The following is an 11,813-nucleotide window of genomic DNA, read 5'->3' as shown; positions in this document are numbered from 1 at the left end:
AGAGTGGCTCTGGGCTTTGTCTGCCGGACTCTGCTGAGTGCTGCTTATCTTGGTCTGGCATGACCATTTTTCTCACAGTTTGGAATGTCCTGGACCACAGGAAGTCTGTGTCCCCAGGGGCCAAAAACCAGAGGAGCAAGAAACACGAGAGCGCGCTGGGAGCATTTGCTGATCTCAGTAAGCAAAGCCTGGGTGTTGCTGACACCAGCGGGGGAGGAGATGGGACTTGGGCCCCGTGAACCCTCAGGCGAGGCTGGAGAGCAGGGAAAGCAGGCCTGCGGAGGAGCTGCCCTGAACTGATGACGGGGGAACCTGGGCAAGGCCACCCGTCAGCAAAGGCACCTAGCAAGGAAAGCCACAGGGAGGGGGTCCCACGCAGGGGAAAATGTCTCAAGGCCTATTTTCTCTGGAGCCTGGAGTTAAAACACACCCAGGAGTTTGCATGGTCAACCCCGCCAGTATCTTTGAGGACAAAGGTTCGACCCCTGGCCTGGCTCTGTGGGTTAAGGATCCTGCATTGCTTGGCCATGGTGTAGGCTGGCAGCTGCAGCTCCGATTCAACCCCTAGCCTGGGAACCTCCACATCCCACAGGTGTGGCCCTAAAAAAAAACCAAACCAAACAAACAAAAACAAAAAAACCAAAATAAAACAAAACCAAACCATGCCCCCTTTCCTTGGCCCCAGGACGTTCCAAGCTATTTAACTGTGTAAAAATGAAAACTTCTCTCTAGCAAAAGGTACTGTAAAAGGTGAAATGACAAGCCACAAACTGGGAAATCCGTTAACTCCTGAGGAAACATTGTTAATGTCCATTTAAACTCTCCTTTTTGGGAGTTCCCATCGTGGCGCAGTGGAAATGAATCCGACCAGGAACCCTGAGGTTGCGGGTTCGATCCCTGGCCTTGCTCAGTGGGCTAAGGATCCGGCGTGGCCGTGAGCTGTGGTGTAGGTCGAAGACACGGCAGCTGTAGCTCTGATTCTACCCCCGGCCTGGGAACCTCCATATGCCGTGGGTTTGGCCCTGAAAAGACAAACAAACAAACAAACAAAAAGGTTGAGCTTTATTGAGATATACTTGACAAAACACTGTGTAAGTCTAAGGCACGTAGTGTGAGGGTTTGACGTGCACGGCTGACCCTCGAGCAACGGGGTTTGACGTGCCTGAGCCCACGTACGCGTCCTTGTTTTGCGATAACTATCGCATCTATGTTTTCCAGTTACACACCTTTTTATTCACGAAGTGTAGGGAAAAGTTTGTGTCTGAATAACATTCACGATACGGAGCCAAAAGAACCAGGGTTTGCGTCCTGATTCTGTGCAAACCGTGCTGGCTTCCTGCTCTTGGGGGAGGTGCCTTTGTCGTGGAGGACAAGACAGCAATACAAGCGTTTTATTTTATTTTATTTTTTCTCTTTTTTGGGCTACACCTGTAGCCATATGGAGGTTCCCAGGCTAGGGGTCGAATCAGAGCTACAGCTGCCGGCCTACGCCACAGCCACAGCAACACAGGATCCAAGCGGCATCTGCGACCTACACCACAGCTCATGGCAATGCCAGATCCTTAACCCACTGGGCAAGGCCAGGGATGGAACCCTTGTCCTCATGGATACTAGTTGCATTCGTGACTGCTGAGCCATGCCCGGCGGGACCTCCAGTATGTGCAGTTTGATGGCACTGGGGGCGGCACCCCTGATCCCTGAGTTGTTCAAGGATCAGGTGTATACACGGCGAACGTGTTAAGGTAACTTCTCTCACCTCCCTTAAGGACAATGTTTAAAGAAATTATGGTGAGAACTTCTAAGATGATGAACTGGCCAGTATGCACCCCAATATTGCCACCTCTGGTCACCGTGCCCAGCACCACACACCCAGAACTTATCTTGTTACCGGAGGTGTGTAGCCTTCAGCGCCTTCTTCCATTTCCTCCCGACTCTCCCCGAGACCGGGGATCAAACCCACAACCTCATGGTTCCTAGTCGGATTCGTTTCCACTGCACCCCGATGGGAGCGTCCCTTTTGACCCGCTTCACCCACTTGACTCACCCGCCCCCCAACTCCCCCCCCGGCAACCACCAGTCTCTTCTCTGCACCTGTGAGTTTGTTCTCTTGTTTGGGTTTGAAGTCTCCATGTGCGCGTGAGACCACACAGGGTTTGTGCTTCTCGGATCTTTCCCTTGGCGTGACATCCTCTGGGTCCATCCCCGTTCCTGCCTGTGCCACACGCTCTTCCTTCACCTGTCGATGGAGAAGAGCCACTCCGTGTCCTGGACCTTGTAAGGCATGTGCTGCAGTCAGCGTGACGGCGCAGAGAGCTTTTCCGAATCGTGATTTCTTTTCCTTTAGATTCATGTGCAGGAGCGGATTGCTGAGTTACACGACAGTTCTTTTTCTTTTTTTTTTGTAATTTTTTTGTAGTTTTTTGAGGAACCGCCGTATTTTTTCCCACAGTGGCTACCACTGTGGCTGTGACCCGAGAGCCACAGCAGTGACAATACCGGATTTTTTTTTTTTTTTTTTTTGGCTTTTCTAGGGCCCTGCCTGCGGCATATGGAGGTTCCCTGGCTAGGGGGCTAATTGGAGCTGTAGCCACCGGCCTACACCACAGCCACAGCAAGGCGGGATCTGAGCCACGTCTGCAACCCACACCACAGCTCGCCGGATCCTTAACCCACGGAGCGAGGCCAGGGATCGAACCTGCACCCTCATGGTTCCTCGTCGGATTCGTTAGCCACTGCGCCACGACGGGACCTCCGATGCTGGATCCTGAATCACTAGGCCACCGGGGAACTCCTCCCTTTTGATCTCTTACTGGACCGATTGATGTGTCAGGAGGCTGGCGTTTAGGTGCCACACGTGTGTGACATTTACTGCTTTTTCCCCGTTTTATTTCATTTCTAGTTTCACACCAGTGTGGCTGGAAAAGACACTTGGTATGATTTTGGTCTTCTCCAGTTTGCTAAGATTTTTTTGTGACCTGCCACGTGATTATTCTGGAGACTGTTTCATGTGCACTTGAGAAGAATGTGCATGCGGCTGCTCCGGGATGGAATGTTCTGTGTGCGTGTATTAGGTCCGTTTGCCTAAAGGACAGTTCAAGGCCGACATTCTCTTACTCGTTTTCTTGTCTGTTGCTGAAAGTGGAGTACCGATGTCCCCTGTTATTATATCTTTTGCACGATTGTCCATTTCTCCCTTCAGCTCTGTTAGTATTTGCTTCATGTACTTACATGCTCCAGGCTGGACGGCGTCTCTCTCATTTGCATAACCCACGTGTTATGTCTTCCTGGTGAAGTGACCTCATCATTACCAAACGCTCTTCTTTGTATCTTGTTACAGTTCTTGTCTTAAAGTCTATTTCGGCTGATATAAGTATGGCTATCCTGGCTCTCTTTTGGTTTCTGCTTGCATGGAATTTCTTTTTTAAAAAAATTTTAGTGGAGTAGGAGTTCCCTCTGTGGCTCTCTGGTAACAAATCCAACGAGAATCCATGAGGATGTGGGTTTGATCTCTGGCCCTGCTCAGCGGGTTAAGGATCCAGTGTTGCCATGGGCTGTGGTATAGGTCAGAGATGTGGCTCGGATATAGCACGGCTGTGGCTGTGGTGTAGATCAGCAGCTGCAGCTCCAACTGGACTCCGAGCCTGGGAAATTCCATATGCCGTGGGTATAGCTCTAAAAAGACAAAAAAAATTATTGGAGTATAGGGGACTTACAATGTTGTATTAGTTTCAGGTGTACAGCAAAATGGATCGGTCATACATATATATATATATATATATATTCTTTTTTATACTTTTCCATCATGGTCTATCCCAGGAGATTGGATGTGGTTCCCTGTGCTGTACCATAGGACCTCATTGCTTATCCATTCTAAATGGAATAGTTTGCATCTACCAACCCCAAACTCCCCATCCATCCCACTCCCTCCCTCCTCCCCCTTGGCAACCACAAGTCTGTTCTCTGTGTCTCTGAGTCTGTTTCTGTTTTGATTGATTTGAGCCATATTTTAGATTCCACGTGTAAGTGATACAGTATGGTATTTGTCTTTCTCCTTCTGACTTACTTCATTTAGTATGAGAATCTTTAGGTCCATCCATGTTGCTGCAAATGGCATGACTTTATTCTTTTTTATGGCTGAGTAGTATTCCACTGTGTGTATATACCACACGTTCTTACTCCATTCAGCTGTCGGTGGTCTTTAGGTTGTTTCCATGTCTTGGCTATTGTGACTAGTGCTGCTATGCATGGGCTGCATGGACCTTTTGAATTACAGCTTTGTCTGGACATATTCCCAGGAGTGGGATTGCTGGGTCATATGGTAATTCTCAGAGTATTCTCGGTTGGCGGTTTTTTCTTTCAGCACCTTGTGTTTTTTCTGCTGTTTGTTTGTTTGTCACACTTGTGTCATGTGAAAAATCCTGAGCCAAGGATTGAACCCATGCCACAGCAGTGACCTGAGCCACAGCAGTGACAATGCCGGATTCTTTTTTTTTTTTGTCTTCTTGCCATTTTTTGGGCCACTCCCACGGCATATGGAGGTTCCCAGGCTAGGGGTCTCATCGGAGCTGTAGCCACCGGCCTACGCCAGAGCCACAGCAACGCGGATCCCAGCCGCGTCTGTGACCTACACCACAGCTCATGGCGATGCCAGATCGTCAACCCACTGAGCAAGGGCAGGGATCGAACCCGCAACCTCATGGTTCCTAGTCGGATTCGTTAACCACTGCGCCACGACGGGAAGTCTAATGCCGGATCCTTAACCTGCTGAGCCACAAGAGAACTCCTCTTTCAGCACCTTGAATGATTTTTCCCTACTCTCTCTTGATCTGTAAGGTTCCTGCTGACAAATCTACTGATTGCTTTATGGGGATATCTTATAAGTTACAAGTTTCCTTTCTCTTCATGCTTTTAAGATTCCCTCTTTGTCTTTGACTTTTGACAGTTTTATTATAAGGTGTCTTGAAGAAGGTGTCTTTAAGTTGAGTTTGTTTGGTGACCTGCGAGCTTCAGGAACCTGGATGCCCAAATCTCTCACCTGATTTGGGAAGGTCTCAGCTGTTTGTTTCTTTTGCTTTTTTTTAGGGCCACATCCACAGCATATGGAAGTTCCCAGGCCAGGTGTCAATTTGGAGCTACAGCTGCTGGCCTGCCACAGCCACAGCAACTTGGGATCTGAGCAGTGTCTGTGACCTATGTCACAGCTCACGGCAGTGCTGGATCCTTAACCCACTGAGCAAGGCCAGGGATTGAACCCACATCCTCATGGATACGAGTCGGGTTCCTTATCACTGAGCCACAGCGGGAGCTCCACGTTGACTTTCCTTAAAACAGCTATTTTGAATTCTTTATCAAGTGAATCACAGATGCCCGCGTCTGGGATGGAAGGTTGTTGTGATGCTCTGATGGTCCTGTCTCCTTGATTTTTTCATGTTCCCTCAAGTTTTGAGCTGTCTTTGCATTTGAGGAAGCGGCCACCTCCTCCAGCCTTTACTAGCTGCCTTTGGGAGAGAGAGACCTTCCGTCGACCCTGCTGGGATTCTGAGGCTTTCTCAGACCTTCCAGGGCTCTGCCTGCTCTGCATGCCTTGCGCCCTCTTGTGGCAGGATCCGTGTGTGTGTGTGTGTGTGTGTGTGTGTGTGTGTGTGTGTGCGCGCGCGCGCGCGCGTGTGCTCTAAGTAGATGCTGGGACTCTTCCACTGCACACCTGGACTCCCACAAAAGCACTTGTTCATGGGGCTCCCAGGCCATAGTGGCAGGCTCCACAGCCAGGACCGAGGTCTCTATGCCTGTTACCTGAGACAGGTGTGGACAAGACTTGTGTGGGTTCCTTGGTACATGATGCTCAATCCCCGTTTCTACGACTGCTGCATCCCGTTTTTTTTTGTCTGGACGGATGCCACGTTTGCTGTTGCGTGTGTGTGAGGGGGCCGAATGATGCAGCGAAGGACTGCTTTGCTCAGGCACGATGCTGACACATCCCCAGGAAGTTTTTCTGGGTGTTGTGTGGAAGAGGGTAGCACCTATGGCCTCAGGGGACTGGGCGGTTTAAAGAGAAGAAAGGCCTCTGGACCCCCACCTCTCCGACGGCAGGCGGAGTTTAAGAAAGATGCTCAAAAGGGCACATGTTCCCAAGTGACCAAGAAGATGCCAGAAAAGGAGGGATGCCCACAGGGCAGCTGCGAGAGTCAGGCTGGGGTTCGGCCCAGCAACTGGAACTCGCCCAATCAAGGAACACGTCCTATTGCTGCGGGCCTGTCGCCTTCTCCCGGGGGCTCCAGGATGGCGCTGGGTCGGCAGGTGCTCTCCTGCCTTCCGTTCTTCCCCCTCAAAGGGAAGCTTTTCTCGTGTTTATCCTCCCCGCTCTCGCCACAGCATGTTGGCTGTGGGGGGCAGACAGCTAGGGTTTGGGTTTGTGGGTCTCTGGGCCAAGAGGAGCTGCACCCCAGGACCAACATCCAACCCCGTTCAGGTCACGCGGCCCTGGGCTTTGAGCCAGAGGCTGGGCTGGGATGGGCTTCGGGGATCTGGGAGGAGGGTGGATGGGGAGATGCGGGTGAGGAGGCCAAAGAATGGACCGTGGTAGGTTTGACTCGAATCTGGCCTCAGTTCTGCCTTTACCCCGGCCCTCTGGGATGCGACTCTGTAGCCTCTCTCATGGGGGGGACATCTATGTCCCACCCCTGGGATCTTGTTGCCCTGGTGATTTGCTTTGGCCAATGGGACATCGGAAGTAAAATTGCCCGGCTCCTCCTTGGACCTCATGGGGTTTTGTGGGCTTTTTTGTTTTAGGGCCACACCTGTGCCACACAGAAGTTCCCAGGTGAGGGGTCGATTTGGAGCTGCAGCGGAAGCCGCAGCCACAGCCACGGCCACGCAGGATCCAAGCCGCATCTGTGACCTCCACCACAGCTTGTGGCAACACTGGATCCTCAACCCACTGATCAAGGCCAGGGATTGAACCCACATCCTCATGGGCACTATGTTGGGTTCTTGACTGACTGAGCCACAGCGGGAACCCTGTAAGGTTTTTCTTTTTTCTTTTTTGTCTTTTTGCCTTTTCTAGGGCCGCTCCTGCGGCATATGGAGGTTCCTAGGCTACAGGTCCAATCGGAGCTGTAGCCGCCGGCCTACACCACAGCCACAGCAATGTGGGATCCGAGCCATCTGTGACCTACACCACAGCTCACGGCAACGCCAGATCCTTTAACCCACCGAGAAAGGCCAGGGATCGAACCCACAACCTCATGGTTCCTAGTCGGATTCATTAACCACTGCGCCACGACAGGAACTCCGTGTAGGGTTTTTCTTGGTTGTGCCTGCCATGTGGCTACGCCTTTGTACCCTTTTTGGGGGGACGAAGGGCCCGATGGAGTAGAGCTGAGCCACTCAGGCCATCCTAGGCCAGCTAGTTCTCTTTCACCCAGGCAGCGGGCCCCAGTCATGAGAGCAAAGGTCTGAGCACCAGAAGGACCACTCAACTAAGACCAGCCCAAGCGGCCAACCCAGAGTCATGAGCTAAGTAAGTGCTTCTTGTTTTAGGCCCCCACTTCCTGTTGCTGTTACCCATTAGGATGCCAAGAGATAGGGCTACTGTTACCAATTACACTGCTCACCCTTGGAGAGAATTACCCCAAGAGGTGGTTGAAAACCCAATGGCTCCCCCTTTTTATCCAAGCTGTAAATGATGAATGTGCCCTTATAGTTTTGTAAGTTTCGGAGAGATGAAAATTTGGTTATAATTTAGCTATTTACATTGAGAAATTTAAAAAAACATCCAATTTATATAGAACTGAAACTCGAGTACTGAATCTTGGGGAGTATGCTAAACAAATTAGACAGGAAAAAGGCACTGGAGTTCCCGCTGTGGCCCAGCAGGTTAAGGACCCAATGTTGCTGCAAGCTGCAGCCAAAGTAAGTCACAGATGTGACGCAGATTCAACCCCTGGCCCAGGGACTTCCATACGCTGCAGGTGTGGGCATAAAAAGACAAAGAAAGTCAAGGCATTACATTAGTGCTGAAAATTATGGTTTACTGATATATAACCGTAAGGACAACAAAAGCCGCTCAGTCCTGTGACAGAAATACACCACCATCGGAGAGCTTGCAACAAAATCCATCTAAGTGGCACCACAAGAGACACAAAGGGAAGACTGTGAAACCGAAAATAAGCTGAAAACCATTTCAACTTAGACCTGATTAAGATTTAGAAGACAAGGTAAAGGTTATCATGAAATGTGATGGAAAAAGATCTTGGGAAAGATACATCTTGTTGGCACAGCTACCGTCAGACTTCAGAGTGTGAGGCAAGTTATTTCTCGCTGGCAAAAGCTCAAAATGGTACATTGTGTTTGCATCTGATGGTCAAACCGATTTTAAGTTTTCATCTGTACATGTTCTGTGTCTTGTGATATAACGGGATTCCTCCTAAGTCTTTATTCCTTGGTCTCCAACTATGTTGCAAGAACAAGTAGTTACTTCTCAAGGTTGTCATGTGTACAACATAAAGGTAGTGAGGCTTCGCACTCCGTTTACACACGCATATCACCGGTGATGGTTTCTCGAAGTGCGGGGGTGTGGACGAGGGAACAGGGAGCTTGACAGGAGCGAAGCCATCTTCCTGCCACCGTCCACCTTGGTGAACTTAAGGTGACCCATGGGAGGCTCTGAGAAAAACAAAGTCGTTAGGACTTGAGAAACTCCGGGCCCCCATTGTTCTGGAGATATTCAAAAAATAGCGCGATTGTACTGGCTATTCATGAAAGGTGAATCACCAAAGTAACAACATAAGACATCCCGCACAGCGATACCTCCTTCTGTATCCTGCATGTAACCAAAGGTTAATGTAGCATGTTAGACACGTAAGCAAGCACTGGGAATGCGTCTCCCCCTTTCTGTTTGGGGTCCATGCTTGGGAAGTGGTTCCCCGGGGACCCGCCGGCGGCATAAGGCTGACGTCCCTCTTCCTCAAGGGTCCTCCGAGGTGATGTCTGGGAATTCTACAGCATGAAAATGCGTTACGGAACATTTTATGAGATGTAAGCCCTGATTAGAATGGAAGCTTAATTTGCTTTCAAGCCTGGCAGTGCCCGGCTGCCCCTTTGTAGGAGCTCTGGGGTCTTGGTATTGTTATCCCACCCAGCACAGAAACTGCCAATTCACCCGCATGCCTGAAAAGTGCCCTAGAGCATGAGACTGGCCTTTCACTGTGCCCGCCAGCTTAGCTGAATAAGAAATGATGTTTGGAGCAGACTTATTTCCTGCTGCCTCTGGTTGCTGCCCAGCATCAAGCCCTCCTTGAAGCTGCTGGGCAGGGATCTCCGTGAGACTCTCCTGCTTTGCTTCCTGCCCTGCCCCCCCCCCACCCCAAACCTCTGTGTTCTCTGTTCTGTGAATCACGGACTCTCGTCCATCTTCTGCCTCTATGAAAGCCCCTTTTACCTCGTGGCCTTTATGGGAGCCTAGCTTTCCCCAAGCATTCTGCTTTGTCAGCAGCAGCCACCTTTCAAGTTTGCGTGTAAATTCATCCGTGAATCAAAGCGGAGGTGGGGTCTGGGTCCGCAGTCTTCTGGTTTCCCAAGCCTCAAACCCATCGCGATTCCTTTACTCTTAAGCAAAAATAACTAATTCTTCACAACAGTCCATTAGTTGCTCCATTTATTTACTTAGCAAATATTGATCGAACACTGACTTCATGCCAGGTTTTGTGCTGCAATCTGGGCCGTTGGTGACCGGCCAACTTAGGCATCAGTTCCTGCCTTCGTGGCATTTGCAGCCTGAGACAGACATTAAACAAATTATCACGGTGCTGTGGATGCAAACAATGGAGAATCAGTAAAGGCTTCCTCAATGACTCTGCTGGGATGACGCTGGGAATAAACCAGGGACACTAAAGAGATAGGGTGTGGGGAGAGCATTTCAAGCAGAAAGAACAGCGTGTGGTAAGGTCCTGTGGTTAGTCGGAACACGGTGCCAGTGACCTGGAAGGGTGGTCATGAGAATGGGCCTCGCCTGGGAGGGAATGAGGCTGTGGAATCGATAGGAGTCAGACCACATGGAGTCTCAGAGTGGAAGAGCAGGATTTGGTCTCTGGACGGACAACAACGAGAAGCTTTTGTTCATGCTAAGCAGGGGAATGAAATGACTAGAACCGTGTCCTGAAAATACCTCTTGGGCTTTAGTGTGCAAAACGGATCTGAGGGGGACACAGGGGCAGATGTGAGACCAGCAAGTGGCAGGATTGCTGTGGCCACAGAAGCCATGGAAATGGAGTGAAGGGGCTTCCAGAAGGATTTAAGTGGTTAGAAGAACAATGTGGGATGAGGGGGCTGTGAGTCCTGAGAGATTCCCCCCAACTGGGATCGGGTGATGCACTCCATGAGCACAAGAACACTGGGAAAGAGCCCCATTTTGGGTTGAAAAATGGCAGTTCATAGCCTTTGTGGTTTTTTTTTTTTTTTTTTTATCTTTTATCTTTTTAGGGCCGCATCTGTGGCATACGGAGGTTCCCAGGCTCTGGGTCAATCGGAGCTGTTGCTGCCAGCATACACCACAGCCATAGCAACACCAGATCCGAGCCGCCTCTGCGACCTACACCACAGCTCACGATTGCCGGATCCTTAACCCACTGAGCAAGGCCTGGGATCGAACCCCCAGCCTCATGGTTCCTAGTCAGATTCGCTGCCGCTGTGCCACAACAGGAACTCCAAACTCCACCTTTGTGTTTAAGGCATGTTTAGCTTATCGCCTTCCAGGGACCTCTGCCTTGAGCTATGAAGTGGCGTCTGGCACTTGCCATCAGACTCTACTTGGGTTAAATGAGCCACTGCAGCTGCCGGCCCACAACACCCCGAGCAGAGCTCAGGGTGGACAGAGGAGTGAGGCCCCCTGTTCTCTGGGAAAACTGGAAGGACAGGCTTTCAGATAGGTATTTTTAGGAGACGATTTTACGTGCCCAATTCTTGCATCTCCCCCATCAGAAAAACACGAAAATCCTTCATGGTGATGTCTGTTCCTGGTGACTGGTAGTGACCTTCAGGAGATCAGCCACAAACTTTTTTTTTTTTTTTGAGTGGCATATGGAGGTTCCCAGGCTAGGGGTTGAATCGGAGCTGTAGCCACCGGCCTACACCAGAGCCACAGCAACGCGGGATCCAAGCCGCATCTGCAACCTACGCCACAGCTCACGGCAACGCCGGATCCTTAACCCACTGAGCAAGAGCAGGGACCGAACCCGCAACCTCATGGTTCCTAGTCGGATTTGTTAACCACTGCGCCACAACGGGAACTCCATCCACAAACTTTTTTAAGATGTGTGTGCGGCAGTCTTTCAGCCCAGTCTGAATACCACCCAAGTATTCAAGGTCCTCTGTGAACGCAGTCACCTCCAAGGGTGAGAGCCGAGGAATCCACAGGATACTGGCCCCAAGAGCGGGAGGTGCATATCAAAGGAAGGATTTCAGTGAGCCCAGGCCTCTTTTGTTCCGACTTCCTGCTCTTTGCTTAAACCTCCCCTGAGCTGGTTCTCAGGGCTACCCGAGATGCTGTCTCTCCTGCTTAAGTCCTAATTTTCCCCCAAATAAAAACTTAATTCTCGGGAGTTTCCATTGTGGCTCAGTGGTTAATGAACCGGACTAGCATCCATAAGGACTTGGGTTCAATCCCTGTCCTCACGCTGTGGGTTAAGGATCCAGCGTTGCCGTGGGCTGTGTGTGGGTCCACGAGGCAGCTCAGATCCTGCTGCTGTGGTGGAGGCCAGCAGCTTCAACTCCGATTCAACCCCTGGCCTGGGAACCTCCATACGCCGTGGGTGTGG

At 50.6% G+C, this 11,813-nt stretch overlaps 1 long non-coding RNA gene across 1 annotated transcript; it reads right to left on the bottom strand.

The window, feature by feature from the left end:
- Positions 1–8,009: 8,009 nt before the first annotated feature.
- On the bottom strand, positions 8,010–9,619 carry LOC146397916 (uncharacterized). The gene is made up of 2 exons (XR_014825236.1): positions 9,440–9,619; positions 8,010–8,664 (listed from the first exon to the last, which is right to left on the bottom strand). It is a non-coding gene; the product is annotated as an uncharacterized LOC146397916 (long non-coding RNA).
- Positions 9,620–11,813: the final 2,194 nt, after the last annotated feature.

This window comes from Sus scrofa, chromosome 13 (genome assembly GCF_054392235.1).
Source record: "Sus scrofa isolate SSC_HxYL_T2T_F1_AM1 chromosome 13, Sscrofa_HxYL_maternal_Yorkshire_Landrace_v2.0, whole genome shotgun sequence".
NCBI classification, from domain to species: Eukaryota; Metazoa; Chordata; class Mammalia; order Artiodactyla; family Suidae; genus Sus; species Sus scrofa.
This window is presented reverse-complemented; position numbering and strand designations above follow the sequence as displayed.